This window comes from Peromyscus californicus, unplaced genomic scaffold (assembly GCF_007827085.1).
Source record: "Peromyscus californicus insignis strain IS unplaced genomic scaffold, ASM782708v3 Scaffold_18__1_contigs__length_77618521, whole genome shotgun sequence".
NCBI lineage: Eukaryota > Metazoa > Chordata > Mammalia > Rodentia > Cricetidae > Peromyscus > Peromyscus californicus.
The window spans coordinates 49,452,632-49,475,460 of record NW_026294480.1 but is presented as its reverse complement, the minus strand read 5'-3'; the positions used below and the strand labels follow the sequence as shown (position 1 = coordinate 49,475,460).

Genomic DNA, 22,829 nt, shown 5'->3' with positions numbered 1-22,829 from the left:
TTCCTCCAAACTATTTGCAGTTTGGCCAGGTGGTTCCCTATCAACCAAGCAGCAGTTTAGTGCTTTCAAAGAATGGTCTCTAAAACGTCATGTTGAGCATTTCCCACTTTCATCATGGTGGGTGTGGGAGTGGTACCAATAACTTGTCACCATTACTGAAGTCATCAGGATTTTTTTTTTCATAAATGTTTTGTTTTCCAGCCAAGGGAGCAACCAGCGGAGGTTTCCAAAAACTTGAGAACTTAGATATTTCAATGAATCACAAGATTACAGAGGAAGGGTACAGACATTTCTTTCAAGCCCTGGACAACCTGCCAAGCTTACAAGTGCTCAAAATCTGCAGGCATCTCCCAGAATCCATCCAAGTTCAGGCCACCACTGTCAAGGCTCTGAGTCAGTGTGTGTCCCGACTGCCCAGCCTCACCAGGCTTGAGATGCTCAGTTGGCTCCTGGATGAAGAGGACATGAAAGTGATTAATGCTGTGAAGGAGAGACACCCTCAGTCCCAACGCTTGACTGTCTTCTGGAAATGGATAGTGCCCTTCTCTCCTGTCATTCAGAAGTAAAGGCTGCAGCTAAAGGCTACCAGTGATTCTAGAAACCCAGTTACCAATGTATCTCACTCTAGCTGAGTGTGGGATAATGCCAGAATTTAGGATACTGAGCCAGGAGATACCAGCTTGGATTATATAGTAAGACCATTCCTCCAAACCAAAACCAACACCAAACCATTTTACTAGTAATTGCATATACAAGACTGCTTATTAACTATGGAAGGCTGATAATTTTTCCATTATTTTTATTTTATATGAATGGGTATTTTTGCCTGCATTTATGTCTGCAGAGGTCTGAAAAGTATATTGAATCCCCCAGGATCTGGAGCTATAGATGGTTGAGTGTCTCCATTTGGCTGCTGGGAACCGTACCTTTGTCTTACAAAAGCAACAAGTACTCCTAATCCCTGAGTCATCTCTCCAGTACAAGGCTGATGTTTTATTAAAACCTGCAGACCATCACTGAACTTAGGAGCTATGATGAGCTATCCTTATATGGTCCTCCTGTCTAAAGACTAGAGCTTCACTCAAGTTCATACCAAAAACCTTCCAATTACCAAGATCAACAGGAACAAGTGGAAAAGGGAGCATTGATCTATGTAAAAGCCACAGTATGAAGGAGCATTTGATGGAGGTAAGAAATGGCCAGTTAGTTTAAGGATGAGTCAGTCCCACCCATGATGAGGCAGGAGTCAATTTTAGCACAGGATGCAGACGACTCTTTGCAGAGATGCTCTTTAGTCTTTGCAGGGCTTCTGTATAGTCACCAGCCTTGGTGTGGCCATGCTTGCTCACACCATCTCCCATCCATTGTCGATGTGAGGAAGAAAGTGGGCTTAGAGAAAACTGCTTTTGTTCCAGAGGCTTTTGAGATCTTTGCATGTGATGTAATGGTCTCATGGTTTTCTTAGGAATCCACGGTACTTGGTATATTTGATTCTATCTAGTAAGCACTTCTAGATGTATTCATGTGGTAGTTTGAATAGGAATGGTCACCATAGGCTCATATATTTGAATGCTTGGTCATCAGGGAATGACACTATTAGGAGGTAATGTGTCACTGGGGGGTGGGTTTTGGGGTTTCAAATGTTCAAGCCAGGCCCAGTCTCTATCTTCCTGCTGCCTGCTGATCTGGCTTTAGAGCTCCTAGCTACTTCTCCAGCACCACACCTGCCTGCATGCACGATTTTTCCTGCCGTTATGAAAATGGACTAAATCTCTAATACTGTAAGCCAGCTCCAATTAAATGTTTTCCTTTATAAGATTTGCCATGATCATGGTGTCTCTTCACAGCAAAAGAGTATTGACTAAGACAATGAATTCACTTGATAATGATTTAGCATATCACAATATATATTGAAACATCACTATGTACCTGCCTGATATACCTCAAAATATGCATATTGCTGCAGGATATTTGATCACACTGTGAACCCTGAGATTGCATTATTTACTTGAAAAACCTGTTTCTAGGTGTGGTATGGTTTATCCCTAGCTCATACCTTTAATCCAAGAGTTTTCTGCTTGAATATTGTAAATAGGATTAAATAAAGTCAACCACAGGTCAAGAGGTGGAGCAAGTAGCCAGTTGACAGGAGGTGAACATAGGAAAAATGATAGCGAGTAAGAGGGAGTCAGGAGGATGGATAGAGACACACAGGAAGTAGAAGGGAGGGATATTCAGTGTGAGGAGTTTTGTTTGAGACAGCATAGGAGAAAGCTCTCATCAGGTGAAAATCAGCTGGTGCTTTCTCTGCCTCTCTGGACTAGCAGAAGGGGGAAAAAAAACAAGAGTAAAAGGAGTAAGAACTTTGTTGTGTTTTGAGGTGGGATCTATGTAAGGTGATTAGAATAAAATCATTAAGGCAAGGATCCCATTGGATCTAATGGCTTTTTAGGATAGATCAAAAACGGTCCATGTGCACAGACACATGATAAGTAAAATCATTTTAGAAAATTAAAAAGAAAGAAGATGACAAGAAGGAGAGTGTGGGAGGTGGTATTCACATACAGATGTTAGTGGAGGAGAGTGTGGGAGGTATTCACATACAGATGTTAGTGGAGGGGATTGTGGGAGGCAAGTATTCACATACAGATGTTAGTAGAGGAGAGTGTGGGAGGCAGGTACTCACACACAGATGTTAGTGGAGGACAGTGTGGGAAGGAGGTATTCACACACAGATGTTAGTGGAGGAGAGTGTGGGAGGGAGGTGCTCACATGCAGATGTTAATATAGGACACCTTATCCTGGCTTATGCTGTGCTCTGAATGTGAAAAGTCTCCTACAAGCAGCTCATGTGTCTGAGCATTTGGTTTCCAGCTGGGGTGCCACTGGTAAGATTTTGGGACCATTAAGAGGTGGAGCCTGGTGGAGGAAGTGGGTCACTGGGGACAGGCTTGAGACTTTATAGCCTGGTGCCACTTTCTCTTCATTTTCTCTGCATCCTTACTGCTGATACACTGTGACCGGCTGACTTCCTGCTCCTGACACCAAGTCTCCTGTGCCCCGGTGGAAATATATCTTCAAACTGTAAGCCAGAATAAACCTTGTTTTCTGTTATCTGCTTTTGTAGGCGAATAAATCAAGATGCTTAAGCGTCTTGATAAAGGTAATAAAACACCATTAGACATGACTGTAGGGACCTCTGGCCCCTGGAGGGGGGCACGCTTTGAAAAGTACATGAAATGGAGTTATTGTCTGTGGTGATATTTTATGTGTGGTCTAAAAAATAAAGCTTGCCTGAAAATCAGAAGAAGGAGCTAGCCACTAGTTAACCATAGAGGCCTGGAAGTCTGTACAGACAGACAGGAAGTGATAGAGTTGGGTGGAGAGAGGAAGTGATCAGGCAGGGTGGAGAAAGGAGCGTGCTCTCTTCCGGCAGAGGATTTCGTAGAGGTAAGAACTAGTGGCTGGCTGCTCTGCCTCTCTGACCTTTCAGCTTTTACCTCAATATCTGGCTCTGGGTTATTTTATTCATAAGACCAGACCGTTTAGCAATTCACATTACAATTGTCTGTGGTCTTATAACGGTTTTTTGAGTAGTTTGATACAAGCTTGAATGGGCTAAGTAAACCATCTTGTGTTTGATTTGAAAGAGAAACTGTGAGCTAAGGTAATGAGTAGCGGACTTTGTTCTCCCTTCACACCTGACATTAACCCTGCAGCCTCCCACCTGCTGGGTAAACACTCTGCTACCAAAATATATCATCATTTTGAGGCAGAGTCTGGCTAGATCACCAACATAGGGTTTGAACTTGTGATCCTCTTTCTTCAGCTTTCTGAGTAGCTGAGGTTACAAGCCTGCACCCCTAGGCCTTTTATTCTTGTGAGAGTTTCTTTTGAATGATGACTTACTTCCTTTCGTAATTATTTCTTAATTTCTCCTACATCTTGCCTTAATGGTTTTTGTCCCTGTAATATGCCTGTGGGGAGGGAAAGAGATAAAAGAAGGGGTTGCATGCAGGTGAGAGAGAAGACACAGGTTATCATCCCAGGCTCTGTTTCAGTAGATGGGAATTGGACTATGCTTTATAACTGCTTCTGGCAGTGGGCAGTGGTGGCACACGCCTTTAATCCCAACACTAGAGAAACAGAGGCAGGCAGATCTCTGTGAGTTCAAGGCCAGTCTGATATACATAGTGAGTTCAACTGGGTGTGGGAATCACTATCTAAGGTATGTGGTAATGAATCGATCAAACAAATAAATACAACTAATGTAATCTAATCTGGCGTAATCTAATCTAATGTAAACTATTAATCTGCTGTTGGAATACTAATGACACCACACAGGGGACTGAAACAACAATCACTGGCTTGCCTCTAGATTAAATTTTACTTCTAACTCCCTGGACCATCTGAAAAGCAAGCACTAGCAAATACTCTGGCTTGACCTGTATTTCAGAAACAAATATGGTTATTTGCTTGAAAAGATCTTAATGTTCCATGTGCAGTTTTGGGGTTCTTCACCCATAATTATAATACAAAAATTTGGAGCATTAAGAGGTTTTTCACGGGGACAACAGCAGAAATCAGCAAGTGGTCAAAATACATAAAATAAGTGACTATGGGTGCCCATCACAGTCAGTACATCTACAACATAAGCCCTACACCTAAGGCTGAAGGGACATTGTAGAGGAGGGGATGGGAAGATTGTAAAAGCCAGAGGACAAGAGCATCTGCTGTGATAGTGTCTTCTACACATGACAGGGAAGCCAAATCCATGAAATCTCAACGATGCGGTTCCCTGAACATGACTGGCATAATGACCACACCAGACATGCCAATGTGGGTGGGGGAAATTTTCTTAAGGCCCCACCCCTAGATGAAAAGTTACAGGCAATCCGTGGCTACTGAGAAAGGTTTTCTCTAGGGATAAGACCCCTGGTAGACTGGACAATCCCTATTGGTCAGTCTTAAGCACTTGCTCATATAAGCAACCCTAAATGGACTCGATAGGTTGTGTACTTACATCTGTGTGTGTCTGGAACAGTAATAATTAAAGAAGGGGACTTGAATCTGAGACGGTGATGAACTCTTCTCCCCCTAAAACTGTCAATCCAAACAAACTCTTCCATCTGTAAGATGTCTCCTTGATGGTGTTTTATCACAGCAACAGAAAAGCAACTAATGCTTGGGAGCAAGTAAAAAAAAAAAAAAAAGCCTAACAAAAATCGAAATCATAACTGAAGAAGCCTGACTTAACATTAATGCAGCCGTGACAGGCTGCAGACTGACAATGCTGGGACTAGGCCTCACCACTACAATAACCAGGAAAAGCCACGAACTGTACCCTGCAAGGGACCAGACAGAATTGAGACAAGTACTAGATGCTCCAAGACATAAAGGATAGCTTGCATCACTGCTATATAGGTTGCCAATTTCCTTGCAGCAGCTCCAGTACCAATCCCTGCTTATCAAGACTTCTGTTACCCCACTCCTGCCCAATCAAGGGTTCAACCCCCATCTGAATCCAAAGTTCCCCTACCCCCTATTCTTTACCTCTTAAAAACCCTGCCATAACTGAGCTCAGTGCTCTTCCTGATCCAACCGCTATGTTGGAATGGACTGGAAGCCCAAGCTCAAGCTTGCAATAAAGGTTCTTTGCTTTTGCATACAAACTCAGACTCCTGGTGATCTCTGGGGGGCTCATGATGGGGAGGGGCATAACAATAACATTCAAAGTCATTACTCATTTTTTAGACAGCAGTCTAATATACTATAATATGGCATTGTACATTCAGAGTCCTGGTTTGGGATTTTGGAGGGTTTTGTTTGTTTGTTTTCTTTTGAACTCACAAAAACCTGCCTACCTCTGCTTTCCGAGTACTGGGATTAATAGCATGTGTCACTACCACACAGCCGAGTCCTGTTTTGTTTTGTTTTTGTTGAATTACTATAACTGCTTACAGAGTTAAAATTATACCTTGCCTTAATGGTTATATTTTGTTACATTTTTATTTTCAACAAAATTTGTGTGTGTGTCGCATGCATGTATGCATATATATTTGCATGTTTGTGGGCTAACTTGGGTGTGACGCATGTGGAGACCAGAGGCTGATGCCCAGTGTCTTCCTGGATTCCCTTCGACCTTATATATTGAGGCAGGGCCTCTCACTTGAACCCAGAGCTTGCTGACTCATCGAGTCCAGATTCTGCTTCTGTTTCTGGGATACTGTGGATACAGGCAGAGGCCTGGCTGGCTGGCTGGCTTTTGTCAGGGTTCTGAGGATCCAAACGCTGGCCCTCACATCTGTGGGAAGTACTTTACTCATGAGGATTAAGGAGACTACAAGTAAAACAGGAGACAAGACCCTGGCAGCCGTTAGAGCTGCACCCCTTTGAACATGAACTTGTTTCAAGTGTGGAAAGAGGGCCATGACCGTCTGTGAAACAAAAATTACCAAAGACACTTGTCACACTTTCTCTTACTCTTACTCGTTTCTTTAGCCATCAGTGGATGGTAAAAATGGTAATAGGCAGAAAGGATGAAACAGAGCAGCCTGTGGACCATTTCCTTTGTGTTCTCCAGTTGTCAGTAAGTCAACAGCCAAGGGTGTTAGCAAACTTGAACTCACTGGCACAGGAAATGACTTTCTGAACAGGACCCTAATAGTGCAGGCCTTAAGATTTAAAAAAAAATTAATAAATGGGACCTTATGAAGCTAAAAGCCTTCTGTACCACAAAGGACATCATCATTTGATCAAGGCAGTGACCTACAGAATGGGGAAAAATTCTGATTATACATTTGATATAGGGTTAGTATCTAAAGCATACAGAATTAAAAAAAAAAAAAAAACCTGGACATCAAGAAAAAAATAGGGGCTGGAGAGATGGCTCAGCGGTTAGGAGCACTGGCTGTTCTTCCAGAGGTCCTGAGTTCAATTCCCAGCAACCACATGGTGGCTCACAGCCATCTATAATGAGATCTGGTACCCTCTTCTGGCCTGCAGGGATATGTGCAGACAGAACACTGTATACATAATAAATAAATAAATCTTTAAAAAAAAAAGAAAGAAAAAAATAACCCAATTAAAAGATGGGGTATAAACTAAACAGAGTTCTCAAAAGATGAACTACAAATTGCTGAGTATCACTTTAAAAAAAAAAAAAACTTAGCCATCAGGGAAAGGCAAATTAAATCTACTGAGCTGTTTCTCTAGGCCCCCAAAGGCCTTTTGAAAAGCCATATTGAAACCTACTACTGTAGAAGCTTCCTGAAATATATACATATACAAAGGGAATTCAAATGGAGTCACCATATCATGGGGGAGACAATACTCAAACCAGACATCATACACTACCAAATTGAATCCCCACTGCTGGGAATGGATTACATCTCTTTGAATCATTGGCCAAAGGAGTCCCACAAGCCTGCTAAGCATTATGGGGTATTGCCAAAGCTATTGATTACCCTCTACGACCCGAAACCCTACTGTTGAAGATACCACATACTTATGCTGTAGAACATGGAGAAATCAAGCTGGTACTGAACTGGAAATAGCACCCTGAGTAGCTTCCATAGTGCTAGAAGGTGCTATACATACTACCAGAGGAGGAAAGTAATCATCAGTTTCCCCAGCTATAAACCCTGTAAGCCACCATATGCCCGCTGGTGCAACAGCAGCACAAATGTTGTGGAAATAACCAACCACTTTTGATTGACTCCGACGCCTGCTCCCTGAGATGGAACTCATACCTCGTACTGCTAATGAAGCCAAGAACATGAGAATAGATAGGTCTTGGGCTCCAAGGCAACATCTCCTAATAGTATTCTCCTAAAAGAACGTAGCCATTAAAAACAACTCCTGATGACCAATCATTGCTCTCATCGGGGAAGGTTCTTCTCACAGTAGGTGGCGATTTACCCAGAGAGCCACAACTGGACAATGTCCAGGAAGGGAGAGACTCTGAAGCACCCATCCCCAGACTGGATGAGTTGTTCACATCCCTTCCCATCAAGACTCAGAGATGTATGTGGAAGAGGGAGTGGATAACGTCGAGGAAGCAGCGTTTTCCAGGCACAGTGGTGCTGATGCACGCATAATCTCAGAGACTGTATCAGCATGGATAATACTGGCACAAGGTCAAGCCAGACAAAATCCTAGCATGGGGAAGGGGAAATGGGCACAAAGTCTCAACCATAGAGAAGAAATTGCTTGTAACTGATACCTGCTGGGAGAGGAGAAATCATTTTTCCCCCAGTGGAATGGCACTAGCTATATATCAAATATAACCCAAGGCAGGCTTAAAAAAAGTTAGCCAACACAAATTGGACCCAATGCCTTTAGGGTACTTTTTTGGTTTTGTTTTATTTAAGAGAGAGAAGGGCAGTGAAGTTGGGTGTGTATGGAGGGGGAGGAAATTCTGAGATGAGCTGAGGGACGAGAAAGAATATGATCAAGATATGTTGTATGGAACACTAAAAAAAAAAAGAGTATTGGTAAAATAAGATGGATAAGAAATAACTATTTTAAGGTTATTTTTCATGCATCATTTCTGCTGATTTGATAAGAACAAAACACGCACCAAAGCTGAGTGTACACATTTATAATTCCAGGACTTGGAAGGCTGAGGCAGGAGAATCATGAGTTTGAGGCCAGCCTTATTCATATAGTTAATTCCAGGCCAGCCTGGGCTACACCACAATAACTTGTCTCAAACCACACGCGCGCGCGCACACACACACGTTATAAAACATAAATTAATTTCAGTGCTTTCCTAAGTTAAATTCTCTCATATTGGCACTGCACACCATTTTGAGCAAAATTCTTTCCAATACCTTTTTCCTTCCTTAGAATATTGAGTAGCAAATGAAAAAAGACACTACAAACTAAGAGAGAGATAAAAAGCTTGAAACTGCAATATTTCCTATGGACTCCTGAGCTTTCTGAACAAGGGAACTGTGTTTCGGTTTGGATCTTCGATGAACCGGCCATGTGCGGCTGGATTGGTCTCTAGCCAATCGCAGCGCTGGAAAGGGGTAGAGCGGTAGGAGCTGGTGGCCAGTGGGAGGAAGTTAGCTTTCCAAAGGCTTGCACAGGAAGGAGGCTATGCCTTTCTTTTCTCTATTTGCTTCGCAAGCCACTGTGACCTGGGCAGTCAGTCCCCTTGATCACTGACTTCTGGTGTGCTGATGGACTGTCTCCTATAGTTTCAAAGCCACAGGGTCACCTGGTCACGAACTGGAACCGCTGAAACCATGAGGCAAGGCCAACCTTCCCTCTTTGAAAGTTGATTATCTCGGGTATTTTGACATAGTGAAGGAATGTGTGGCGTTTGTATCTTGCATTGGCTCCTGCAGGTTAGGGAACTGTCCCCCCTGGTTAGATGGGGGAGGCTTTGAAGTGGATATGCCAGCCACAGGCAAACAGTGACACTGTCTTCTAGATACTGCCACAGATAGTTGCCTGTGACCACCTCCTTCTCAGCTCTCTCATTGTGACAAATTTCAGGACTCTCTGTCAACTCATGGGGCCAAGTCACTTCACCTGGTCTCAACGCATCCTTTAAAAGAAGGGGCTAACATTAAAAACGTTCTTTTCTCAAAGCATTACCAAGGCTAAGGAGCCCTGCAAAGCCACAGACAGATGGGAACATAATCCTGCCCCTCAGCGATCAGGGAGACACTGAGATGCTGCTTTCTTTGCACGGGGCTCCTCCACAGACTTCATCATGTAAAGGAACCTACCGCTTGCTGTGCAGGCTGAGTCTGAGTCCGTGGCTGCCAGTGGCTGGATCTGCCCTTTATGTTTCTTGTCCTATATTTTTTCTAGTGGGTTCTTCCAAGTTTTTAGTATTAAAGATATTAAGCCTTTGACACAAATTTTTCTCCCATTATACATTTTGTTTTTGTTTTATGTTGGCTTTCATAAAGTGTAATTTTTTTGCCTTTAATCCTAGCACTTCATTCGGAAGACAGGTGGATCTCTGAGTTCGAGGCCAAGCTGGCCTAAAATTTGAGCTCCAGGACAGCCAGGGCTACACAGAGAAACCCTTTATCAGAAAACAATCAATTTTTCTTTTAAGCTTAATATATATATATGTATATATATATATTATATATATATATTATATATATTATATATATATATTATGTATAAGTTGTTTTGTCTGCCTGCAAATCCATCACATACATGCAATTTCCACAGAGGCCAGAAGAGGGCGGCAGATACCCTGGAACTGAAGTTCCAGACCCCTGTGAGCTGCCAGGTAGGTGAGAGAAACCTAATTTGGGTCCTCTGCAAGAGCAGCTAGTGCTCTTAGCTGCCTGGCTGTCTTTTAAGATGATCCTGTAAGTTTTATGTATAAAGCAATCTCAGACTTTAGGCACACAAGGTTTTTCCTATTCTAAAAATAAGTTAGAACTTATTTTAGAGAACTCAAATTTTAGAGAAAATTTTTGAGAGCTTATGAGCAATTTTGTGGTTTTATCTTTATGACTAACTTAGAACTTATTGTTTAATATAGTATGTAAGAAATTTGAATTTGTCAGAAAGACCAATATTAACTAGATAAAAAGCTATTTATTGGAGGTCGAGGCAGGAAGATGGTGAGCTCAACGCTGGCCTGAGCTACTTAGCATGGCCCAATTTAACAAAGAAAAAAAAAGAAACATTAATCTACTTCTTCTCACTGTTTTTGTTTTGTTTCATTTTGCTTTTGTTTTCTGAGACAAGTTTTCTCCTTGTAGACATGGCTGTTCTGGAACTCGCTCTGTAGACCAGGCTGGCCTTGAACTCACAGAGATCCGCCTGTCTCAGCCTCCGGTGGCTGGGATTAAAGGTGTGCACCACCACCACCTGGCTTCTTCTCACTGTTTGTAAATATAACATTTGCTGTGTGGTAGTTCTCATTTGTGCATGTATTCTTCTGTCTAATTCTTCATCATGAACTAATTTAACTTTTCATGCACAAGTATTCAAAATGCTGTGATGTCAAGAGCACAAATTCCCCTCCAGTCATGCTCCGATTTCCCTTGTTACTGTTTGGAGTTTCACTGTATAGATACTTGTGAACCCACTTTCCACAATCGAAAGTATACTTTCAGAGTCTAGGTAAAAAGTATTGAGGATCGTCAAGATGGCTAAACAAGGTAAAGGTCCCTGCTGCTGAGCCTGACCATTGGAGGTAGATCCGAGGGACCCATGCTGTGGAAGGAGAGAAGAGGGCCCCCGATCTGCATGTTGTGTGCCTTGGCATCTGGTTTTGGAGGTATGTACACAGATGTGCACATGCATATGCATGTGTGCTCACACACACAATCAGTAAATATAATAAAATGCTTTTTTTTCCTTTTTTTCTTTTTTTGACACAGAGTTTCTCTGTGAAGCTTTGGAGCCTGTCCTGAAACTGGCTCTGTAGACCCGGCTGGTCTCACACTCACAGAGATCCACCTGCCTCTGCCACCTGAGTCCTGGGATTAAAGGTGTGCACCACCACCACCACCACCACCACCACCACCACCACCACCACCACCACCACCACCACCACCTGGCATAATAAAATGTTTTAAGTGTATTAAACTTACAGGTAAGTTTTAGGGAGATTTAAGACTTTCAACGTCCAGGTCTTTCTAGATTGTAGTCTTAGAATTTTAAACTCTTTCTTCATTTAGGTTTTACTTTAAATGTACATAGTTTTAAAAAACAAATTCCTGCCTGGTACTATAAACCCGGCCAAGAACCCATGAGTGAAGAGGTCAGAGACCTTACTACTGTCATTGTGCTAAAGGGATGTAAAATCTAAATGCTTTCTAAATATTTCTCCTTATGCCCAGAGTAGCACAGCTCTCACCCCTCACCCAGGAAGCTCCTTTATGCAGTGGGTGGCAGTCTATACAGACTCACAACTGGTCACAGTGTGGAGAGTAGGTAACTGTTGTGGTACATCAATCTCAAACCCCGTCGCTTCCAAGGCTCGGGGAACACAGTGCAGGTGGAGGTAGAAAGATTGTAAGATCCAGAGGCTGACGACAGCTGTGAAATAATGTCTTCTGGACACAACAGGACTGTTAGATGTGAAGTCATGGTAGCTGTGGTTGCCTGCACAAGATCAAGCCAGTCAACACCCCAGGATATAGAGAAAGGGGTTCGTGAAGTCATAGTGTAACTGAGGGGCCATAAGCAGCCCATGGCTCCTGGGAGGGAGAGAGCCAGTGTTCTTCAGAGGTGTGGCCCCTGCCACATTACCCATGCATATAGAGGCGGCAATGAATATAGAGAAGGGAGGGAAAGGAGAGAGAGAGGGAGGGAGAGAGAGAGGGAGGGAGGGAGGGAAAGAGAGAAGATAAAGGGTCTGAAGTTGGTAAAGGGGTATGAGAAGGAGATCTGGGAGGAAGTGGAGAGGGAGTGGGGGGTGGATATAATGCAATAGTTTGTATTCATGAATTAAATTAACAAAGAACAAATAAAAATGTAAAGAGAATGCACAGAAGGACGCCATTGCTTTCGTCTTCATTAAAAGTATTTTTTAAATATTCATTTTTATTATTGTATGGGGGAGTGCACACATAATTTGGTATACGTGTGGAGGTCAGAGAACAATTTTGTAGAGTTGGTTCTCTCCTTCCACCTTTCTGTGGGCTCCAGGGATTGAACTCATGAAGCTTGCATGGTAAGCTCTTTACCCTTGAAACCATCTCACAAACCCTGCTACAGTTATTAAGGGTTGTTATTTGCTATTTCCTAAAAAAAGAAGCATTAACATCTATATTATCTTGTAACTGGATATTTCATTAAATTATTCCATTCATTCTAACTGGTGTTTTTAAAATTAGTTATCCAGGATGCTCTATATAGAGAATCCTATAAATAGCAATTAATAGTGATTTTCCTCTCCCCTTCAAAGGCTTATTTATTGCATTAATATCTTGTTAGAACTTGCAGCATCATTGTACTTAATTAAAACAAAAGAAAATAAAAAACAGAGTAAACCAGACTGGGTAATTTGGGAAAAAACAAAAAACAAAAACAAAACTTAAAGAGAAAACTAGAGAAACGCCTTTGAAAATCAGGTAAACTGGGCAGCTCGAGTCATATGGCAAAGAAAACAATCTGGTGACGTGTTACTGCTGTTACTGATGGGTGTCCCGCCAGATGGGGCCTCAGCACTAGCCCCAGGAAGCCACCACCAAGTCCCTGCGTTCAGAGCTGGCGTTGGATCCCAGGCCAGAGTGGCTCCTGGCCCATTCTCCCTGTGTCAGTTCCTGACTAGGCTTTGCTTGAGTCTGACTGAACGGCTAAGCCCATGTCGTACGCACATGCCAAAGTTGGGAAGAGTTCTTTTTTTGACTGTGCAGAGTTTTGAACAAACGAGAAACTTCCAAATTAAGAACCGGAGTTTCCACGTTGAGCCGCAGACCCACTAGACTATCCCACACTCCTCAAAACACGCCGGACACTGAAGGAAGAGGGACAACATGCTGTACTTTATTAATTCGTAAACTACAATTCCTACAGTATTCTCCGTACTTTATTCATTCATTAACGCTAATTCCCACGGTATTCTCTATACTTCATTCATTCATTAACGCTAATTCCCACAGTATTCTCTATACTTCATTCATTCATTAACTCTAATTCCTACAGTATTCTCTATACCTCATTCATTCATTAACTCTAATTCCCACAGTATTCACTGATCAATTCGCTCTTTCTCATTGTATCCCCATAATTATACAAACGGGGCTCTTTTTACTTCTTGGCTTGTTTGCTGGTGGGATGGCTTTAGTAAAAGTCGATTTGATGCCAGGGTGGAGCTCCCTCTCGGGCACTAGCCTAGCATGCACAGTGGTCTGGGTTGTGTCCCCAGTTCTGCGGGAAAAAGGAGAGAATATTCCCTTTTCATCGGATGCATTTTTAGCCAACGTGCAGAAAGTTAGAAGTGGACTCTGTTGTTTATTACACGACACAATGTTATTCACTAAGCGGCACTGTTTACCATGCAAGAAAAGCCACGAGGTACAACAAAACCCACTGTAAGAGTTTATTAAGGGAAGGGAATAGGAAAGATGTGCATAGGCCTATGGAACGACTGTGCGGGAAGAGAGAGGAGGAATGTGTGGAACCCACTTTTATAGATAACCCCCGCTCATGGGCATATGGGCTTACGTAGCTACACCACACATGCACACAGATTACGTGATCATCCGCACACAGATAACATGATCACACGGCGCACAGATTATGTAGACGCAAGGCCCTAGGATGACTAAGCATCTTGCCAGCACACGTGGGGTCATGGGGGCGTGGCTAGGAATTCTAACAGACTCACTAACATAAAGTATCAAATTATGAGAACAAGTTTATTCGTGTCAAACTGTTTCCTTGCATTTCAAGTCACATCCAACGTGATCTTGTGGTTTTGTTAGTAACTGGGTCTTTAGTCCTGGTAGTAATAGGCCGGTGCCTGCGTTTTCGGAGCTGACATTTCTACTGTGTGTTAAATCATCTTATTTCATACCTTTCTCTTGCTTTTCTGTGTGTGCATGTGTATGTGTGTGCGTGTGTGCGTGTGTGTGTGTGTGTGTGTGTGCGCCCCTCTGTCCTTCCCTACCCTCATCATCGTCTCTTGTCCACAGTCTTCCGGTGTCATCTCTCCTGTCAGGGCCAGTTGTACTCTAAGCCTAGCACAGTGTCGTTCAAGGGCTTCCCTTTTCTGTCACACGTTGAATTCACTTTGCCTTTCCTGTGGTTGGGTTCCCCTGCTAATTGGGTTCCACCTCCTCTTGCTTGAGTTAAAGCCTGTTTCGCCTAAGTGAATGGTCAGGCCGGTGCATCAGACAAGGGTAAAGGCAGAGCCGTGAGACACTTGAACGGCAGCCAAAAAGGGTGATTTTTACATCACCCTGGAACATCCCTCCACCCTCCTGACAGTCCCTGTCCCCACAGCATTCCCTTTGATTTGATTTACCTTATTGACTTTGTGGGAGACATTCTCCAGTAGATCCTCAGGGAAAGAATACTTGGGACATATGGTTTTTCAGATATTTCTTGATTTAGTGCGTTTTTATTTGGTTTTCATATCAATTGACATTTCAACAGGGCCAAGGAAGGAAATATTTTTCCTTCTGAATTTTGGAGGTGGTTCTATTCTGTTTAGAAAGCTGAAGGGGAGCTGGGTGTGGCAGTCATACCTGACCTAGATCTTGAAGGGTTAAGGTAGACAATTGCTGTGAGCTCCAGGCCAGCCTGGGTAACATAGTGAGTCCCTTCCCAGTCTAGACTGCAGAGTAAGACTGTCTCAAAAGGCAAACAAGCCAGGCATAGTGGTGCATGTTAGAACTCTGCCCTCACTCCAGCTACATGACTGCACGTGTGCAGTTCAGGAGTTAAGCAAAGGGTCTTGCATCTTACACCATCAGTTTGCGCTGGTGACTATGTGCACACAGCATGGTCACACAATCAGCGCATGCACTTACGTGGTGTAGCTCCGTAAGCCTGTTTCACCAGGAGCCCTTAAAAGGCTGGACGCAGACCCCACCCCTTCTCTCTCCTCTGCTCTCTCTCTCCCCACCCCACTGTCTTTCACTCTGCTCTCCGAACATGCTCCCCCATCCCTTTCCTCCTATAAAACTCTGAAACAAATACTGGGTTCTGTCGTGACTGTGACCTTTCCACGCGGTAACCAGCACCGCAAACAGCGCCATTTATCATTCATTTCAGTGCACGCCTTTGATCCCAGCACTTGGGAGGCAGAAGCAGGTGGATCTCTGTGAGCTCAAGGACAGCTTGGTCTACATCTACATAGCAAGTTCCAGGACAGCAAGGACTAAGTAAAGAGCCCCTATCTCAAAAAAAAAAAAAAAAAAAAAAAAAAAAAGCAAACAAACAAAAGTTATATCCATTTTTAATTAATTTCTTACTATTGCACTATCCTTCTTCCTTCTGGTGTTCATATATTTACAAAATGTCACAGTATGTGGGTGTGGGTCTCTTTCTAGCCATCTGGTTGGAGCTGGTAGTTAATTCTGGGTCATTTCCTCATTGACTTCCTTTGTCCTTGGGTTTTCTCGGACTCGCAAGGACTTCTACTATTGGTGGGCCTCACCCACTAATCTTCTAGTCCTTCCTCATCCTCTTCTGTCTTCTGATAACCCTCTATTGATCCTCCTGAGACTTCCTCAACTTCATTTTATTTTATTTTATTTTATTTTTAGAGGAAAGCTTATCAGAAGTTCATAGTCAAAGGAGGACCATGTCATTGAGTTAAGCATAGAGGTCATCACGCAGCAGGCCAGCAGCCACATGACAGGAAGCAGGGCTTCAGACCAGAGAAAGCACATTAAGTTCTTTTACATATAATCAACCAGATATTTGTTTGTTCGTTTGTCCTGGTGTCTCTTTTCATTCGAAATCCTCTCTCCTATTTGTCAATCTTTAGTCGTTTTATTTATTTATTTATTTGGTTGGTTGGTTGGTTGGTTGGTTGATTTTTTTGAGAAAGGGTTTCACTGTGTAGCCCTGGCTGTCCTGGAACTTGCTCTGTAGACCAGGCTATCCTCAAACTCAGAGATCTGCCTGCCTCTGCCTCCCAAGTGCTGGGACTAAAGGCATATGCCACCATGTCTAGCTTAGTTGCTTTATTCTTGTTCAGGATTATTTATGGGGGTTGGTGAGATGGGTCAACTGTTAAGAGACCTGAGTTTGGTTCCCAGCAACCATGTTTGGGAGCTCACAACCCCTAGTAACTCTAATTCCACAGGATCTAACGTGCCCTCTTCTGGCTTCTGTGGGCAGCTGCACACACACACACACACACACACACACACACACACACACACACACACACAAAATAATAATAATAAAAATAAATCTTAAAAAAAGAAAGTTTATTTATGGATTAAACATTTATTTTATTCATCTGATAGCCTGTAAATTAACCTTTGCCTATGTCTGAGCACACTTGCAGGAACACATTACCTGAAAATGCTCTACAAATCCACCCTGAGAGTTAAGGTAATGGCTCTTACTTGAAAACTCTCAGTCCTCAGTCTTCAATGTTTCATTTGTATGAGGAAACAAACCTTCCTGTTTTCCCCCAAAGTCTCTGTGCAGCCAGTTACCAATGGCCACAACCAATCTACGCATTCACTCAGCCCTGCGCTCACAAGGACCGTATGACTGGTTTCATTCCACTTGGCTCGTGTTTCGGTTTCCCATAAGGCCTCACACATGGCGTAGCTAATCTTGGCTACCCCCACCTCCAAGTCTGAAGACCAAACACCAACACCTCTTGTTTTCACCCTCTCCAGGCTCCTCTGGGACAGGAGGGGGCATCTGCCTCTAAGGAATCTAAACAGAACTGCCTGCACCTGTCTTTGTTCTGGCTCCTGGCTCCTCACTCTCCGGCCATCTCTCCCTGAAAGCAGCTGGCCCTATGTCTAGCTTTTCATGGACAAAGCCTGCGGGTAGCTCCTCAACTTTGATTTTTCTACTCCAACTCTAGTACATACATGCTGGCCACCCAAACCCGGGGCTTGTGTGAACAATCAAGCTTTCATTCCATGACCAAAAATGCTACTTCCTATTAACAGTGAGGTAGGCCCTTCGTGAATGGTAAAACTATACTGTACGCTCAGGGGGCCTCTGGATCTAGTGTCCTTCTTGGTGTAATAAAGGAAAATATTGGGGGAGTGGGGGAGAGGGCAAGAGGGAGGGGGAAACCTGTACTTTTCTTTTTGAAGATCATGTATTTTTACAAATTTTGCCAGTAAAACTTTGTCTTACCCATTGGGAGTAAATTAACAGTCTTTCTAAATTCAGTCAGGGTAGGGTTTATAAAGCCCCAAACCACAGTTACCTCATGCAGGGGCAGGCCAGGGGGCAGAAGTTTCTGTTAACAAGGGTTTCAAAAGCTTTAGCTGATTAAAACTTTTTTATATGTTATACAGCAAGGGACCTCCAGAAACTGCAGGCACCGCTGTATACAATGTTCTGCTCAGCAGGGACATGGTTATCAGGGGTCCAGGAACAGTTTGAGCAGCACCAGATGGGGTTAGCTAAAATTAGGACAAAACAGAGTCACACCCAGTTCAAGGCTAGGTTATGATAACTAGGGAGTTGAGACTGGACGTATTGCAGGCAGGAACTGGGCACCATACATCTCTGAGGTTTATGTCACAATCTCAAATACTGAAATCCTCAAAGACCCAAATCTCTAAAGTTCTGAAAATAGAGGGCTTGGGTGTGGGAGATGGGGGTGAAGAAACATCTACCGAAGACTCTTTGTTTGAAAACGCCAATCATGAGGTGGGACGGTGGGGGAACACACCTTTAATCCCAGTGTTCAGGAAGCAGAGGCAGATGGATCTCTGAGCTGGAGGCCAGCCTGGTCTACAGCAGATCCAGGACAGCCTGGTCTACACAGAGAAACTCTGTCTCATATTAAAAAAAAATAAATAAAATAAAAAATTTAAACCTGAAAACATCCTGGAAATTTTTATTTCAAAAGGTTTGCTTATATTTAGATAGCAATAAAAAAGAGTTATCTGCTTTTAATGAGAACTAATATAGATGCAGTGAGAAGCCAGGTGTGATGGAACACGTTTATAATCTCAGGACTTGGGAGATCACAAGTTTAAAATCAGATTGGGCCACATTACAAGACACTATCTCAAAACAAACAAGCAAACAAAAAAAAAGGAAACAACAGATAAAGAGACAGAACATGTTACAAGCCCCTTTACATAATAAAATAGACAATAATAGCATCCATATGTTTTCAAGGACAAACATGAAGTGAAATAATCCACTTTCAGAATTTTCTAGAAGTCTTAGAGAACTTCATGTCTCCATGGGAAAATGAGAAGACAGAGTGTTCAACATAGTGTAGGACAAAATCAACTAGGGTGATTTAAAGTTAAAAGAAAAAACACTAAAAAGAAGAAAATCTAGCATTTGAAAAAGTGTATTCCAAGGAGACTTTGTATGTAATTAAGTAGAGATATCCCGTAACAGTTGGGAGACTTCCACCAAAGGTCAGTAGATTTTCGAAGTTTTGTATTGGAATGAATAGCTGCTTTTCTTGTTTTTGTTTTGTGGTGGTGGTTTGTTTGTTTGTTTGTTTGTTTGTTTTAGGAGTTTGCTGTCTTTGGAGAATATGTTCACAATTGTTTTCTATGTGGGATTATCTTCCCTAAAGTTCCTCCAGGATGAGTTATACAACAACCTGAGCACTTTCTGTTTATCTGCTCCTCATCTGTGTTATTGGGGAGACTGGAAAATTCCCTCTACACTTATTCACACACACAGCACAGATCTAAAGGCAACCATACCAGTGCCCAGTCAACAAAACCACATCTTACAAAACTTCTTATAGTGGAGCACGATTACGTTCCAACCATCCATTCCTGTTGCTGGTTTCATTAAAAAAAACAACAACAACAAAAACAACAACAACCTTGGACTTTCGTTACCTAGAAGAAACGTCAAAGCAAACAATGTTTAAAACTTCTTTTTCATTGTCATATCAAGTAGCTTATCTGAATTTTCCACATAAAATGCATTAGGCTGAATGCGAAGAAAAAAACCTCTTTTCATAATGTCCTTTTTTTTTTTTCTGGTTTTGGTTTTTTGAGACAAGATTTCTCTGTGTAGCCTTGGCTGGCCTGAAACTAGCTCTGTAGACCAGGCTGGCCTCAAAATCACAGAGATCCGCCTGCCTCTGCCTCCCAAGTGCTGGAATGAAAGTCATGTGACACCATGCCCGATTTTCATGATGTCTTAAGGCTCAAGTTTAGAAGCCTTGATTTAAGGCTAAGTAATTGGCTCAGTGAATGGATAAAGACAGAGATCTGTGTTTGTATCCCTAGAACCCAATGAGGTAAGCTCACCATAATTGCAACCTTCTGGAAGAAGGGCTGAGAGGTAGATTCTAAGAGCTCACAGTCACCCTAGACAAAATGACAAGTTCCAGGTTCTGTTAGAGACCTTATCTCAAAAAGAAAAAAAATTTAAAAGGCAGGCAGACAGCAATAAAGGAAGATGCCTGATGTCAACATCTGACCTTCATAGATGCATGCACAGGCAAGTGTATACATATACTTTGATTGTATACAGGAACATTGATTGTAGCTGATTTAAAATCTGTGTGATGGCTTGGGAATTCAATTAAATCCATTCTTTTTTTTTTTGGTTCTGTTTTTGTTTTGTTTTGTTTGAGGCCTGGTCTTTCTGTGAAGCCCTGGCTGGCCTGGAACTCACTATGTAGACCAGGCTGGCCTTGAACTCACAGAGATCCACCAACCTCTGCCCCCTGAGTGCAGGAACAAGGTGTGCACCACCACACCCAGCTCAAATCCATTTTCTACTGTCCTCCAACTTTTAAATAAACATTTATAGAGTCAAACTGTGGGAGCCAGAAAGAGCACTTGGAAGGCAAAGGCAGGTCTACATAGCAAGTTCAAAGACAGGGAGATGCAGTATCAAAAAGAGTTAGAATGTGGGAAGGTAACTCCGGAGTGACGCTGGGCCTTAGTGTGCACAAGGCCCTGAGGTCAACCCCCAGCCACACACATGGGGCAGGTGTACCTCAAAAGAGCTCTCGTCCCTCTGGTCTAACAGTACTTCACATTCTCCACTACAGTTCCAGACTGTCCCAGAAGGCATTAAATTTCTTTACTTTCCTCCACATTGGACCAAAGTTTAGATTGACTTCATAGAGTAATTCTTCTCTCCAGGCTGTCAACGACTGGGTCTCCAGCATCACTCAGCTTACTCCTGTAAGCCTGAGACTGCCAGGTCCAAAGGAAACTCCAATTCCCCAGACTCCAAAAGCCAGTCCAAATATCCAGAAATGAGATCAACCTGGACTATAGGAAGATTTCGGATGGTTATATAAAAGCCAGCATTCCTCAGGAACCTGTGAAGCCAGTTGCCATCTGCCAAAAGAAGTCATTTCCCTTACCTCCTGCAAAAGGTATAAGGTTCTCCAGTTAACATATATGTACAGCACCTATCAGCATACCAAGGTCCATGCTAATCTTCAGGACCTTCAGGCTCTGCTCACAGATACTTGTTATAGATCTAAAAGCCTCACACACCAGTGTCCTGGCCCTTCCCTCCCCTTAGCTACTCATCCTTCTTATAATCTGGCTATTCTCCCTATTCTAGGCTCCTGCTCCAGCTGTTGCGACTCTCAGGATGCTCTCTGTATTCTCTATCTCTGGCTGTTCTCCCTTCTCTCGTAGATAGCCCTGACCATGTCCAGTCTGCCAGCCATGGTAAGTCTAGTCCTTTCTCTCTCTGCTCTGGACTCCTCCACATGCCTCTGGCTCTTCTGGCTCTCTCAATAAAGCCTCCCCCGTCACCATTGTTAGGATCCTGCCCTCACTCGGGCACATGCACAGCTCGGGGTCTTGAGTCTTACGTCATCAGTGGGCCCTGACGACTACGTACCCTCCTCAAAAAGCCAGATGCAGACCCCCACCTTCTCTCTCTGTTCTCTCTCTGCTCCCTGCTCTCTGCTCTGCTCCTGCCATCTCTCCCTCCCCCCAGGCCTGGTTTCCCTCTCTTTCCCCCCTTTCCCTTTTAATAAAGCTCTCTGTAACTCTAATTATTGTGGGCGTGGCTCATGACTTTTCCACCAACACCACCAACCAGCTCTGTTACCTATCATTGGTGCCATGACTCGGATAGGAAATGAAATTCTGCATACTCGGCATCTGGGGCTGAATGTTGTTGGAAACCTAACTGAGGACCTGCGACCACTGCCGCCACCCGCGGTACCACATCGGGACTGTGCTGGCGACCACTGCTGCCGCGTCTTCCCCCACCACACATGAGTCCCTCCCCCCCCCCCCCCGCCCCCGCCCCCGGCTGTTTCCCTCGGCTGCAACCTGAGCTATATTACTCACACCGGACCCCTGGGGGGGGGGGTCCTCGGCTGCGCACCACAAAACATTCTATCTTGATGAAGTATGGGATGCAGTCCAATCCCTGGGGGGGTCTCCGGTGCACACGCCCCAGCCCTTACCCTTACTGTGACAACAATTGGGGTAACCTGTGCTGTTAATGCTGATTCACAGACTGCCTATTCTCAAGGACGCTTGAGATAGGAGCCTGGGATCCCATTTGCTTTTTTAATTTTTTTTTTTTTTTTTATTTTTCTCTCTCTGCACTGCAGCCATGGGACGTAGGAGTGGATACCAGTAAATTTGGCCTCATAACGGCTTCACAGGAATTATCTAACTTCTGCCAGCGAACGGGCAAATAAAAAGAGTTACCTTATCCCCCAAGTTTTCTAACAAAGCTCTGAACCTCACCCCCACCCCCTTCTCCATTTCTGATTCTTTCCCTGCCATGTGCAACCACCTCTGTCTATCTGACTTCTGCCTTCCACTCTCTGGCATTGGGCAGAGGCTTCAACTCACCTTAACGCCTCCCACTCATTCTCAAGCTGCTGTGAGAAGTGCAGATGGGTCTGAAAGCCAGCTAGGATCCATGCAAATAAGTTTATAGCAATAAGGATGGCTCTTAAGCCAGAGATCAGTTTATAGCCTGCTAAAGCTGTCCCCAAGCCATCAGACATCAAAAAAAAAAAAAAATTCAAGACACAGAGTAAAATCCATCTCTTGTCCCCCGCCCCCCCCCCCCCCCGACCTCCCCGACATAGGACTAAAACTTAAGCATCTGGAGATCAAGGCTCCTGACCCCACAGGCGGAAGTTTCATCTGTGGCATTTAAGGTGTACCAGGGAGAGATGGCAAAAAGCCCGAGAACAGAATTGCCAAGTGCTGGCACACGCTGTCTCCTGAAAACCATTGGGTTCCTGTTTT

The 22,829-nt window shown here is 43.5% G+C and overlaps 1 pseudogene; it reads left to right on the top strand.

The window, feature by feature from the left end:
- LOC128113567 (baculoviral IAP repeat-containing protein 1a-like) overlaps positions 1-21,607 on the top strand; it is a 114,891-nt pseudogene extending 93,284 nt beyond the window's left edge.
- The last annotated feature ends 1,222 nt before the right edge of the window (positions 21,608-22,829 follow it).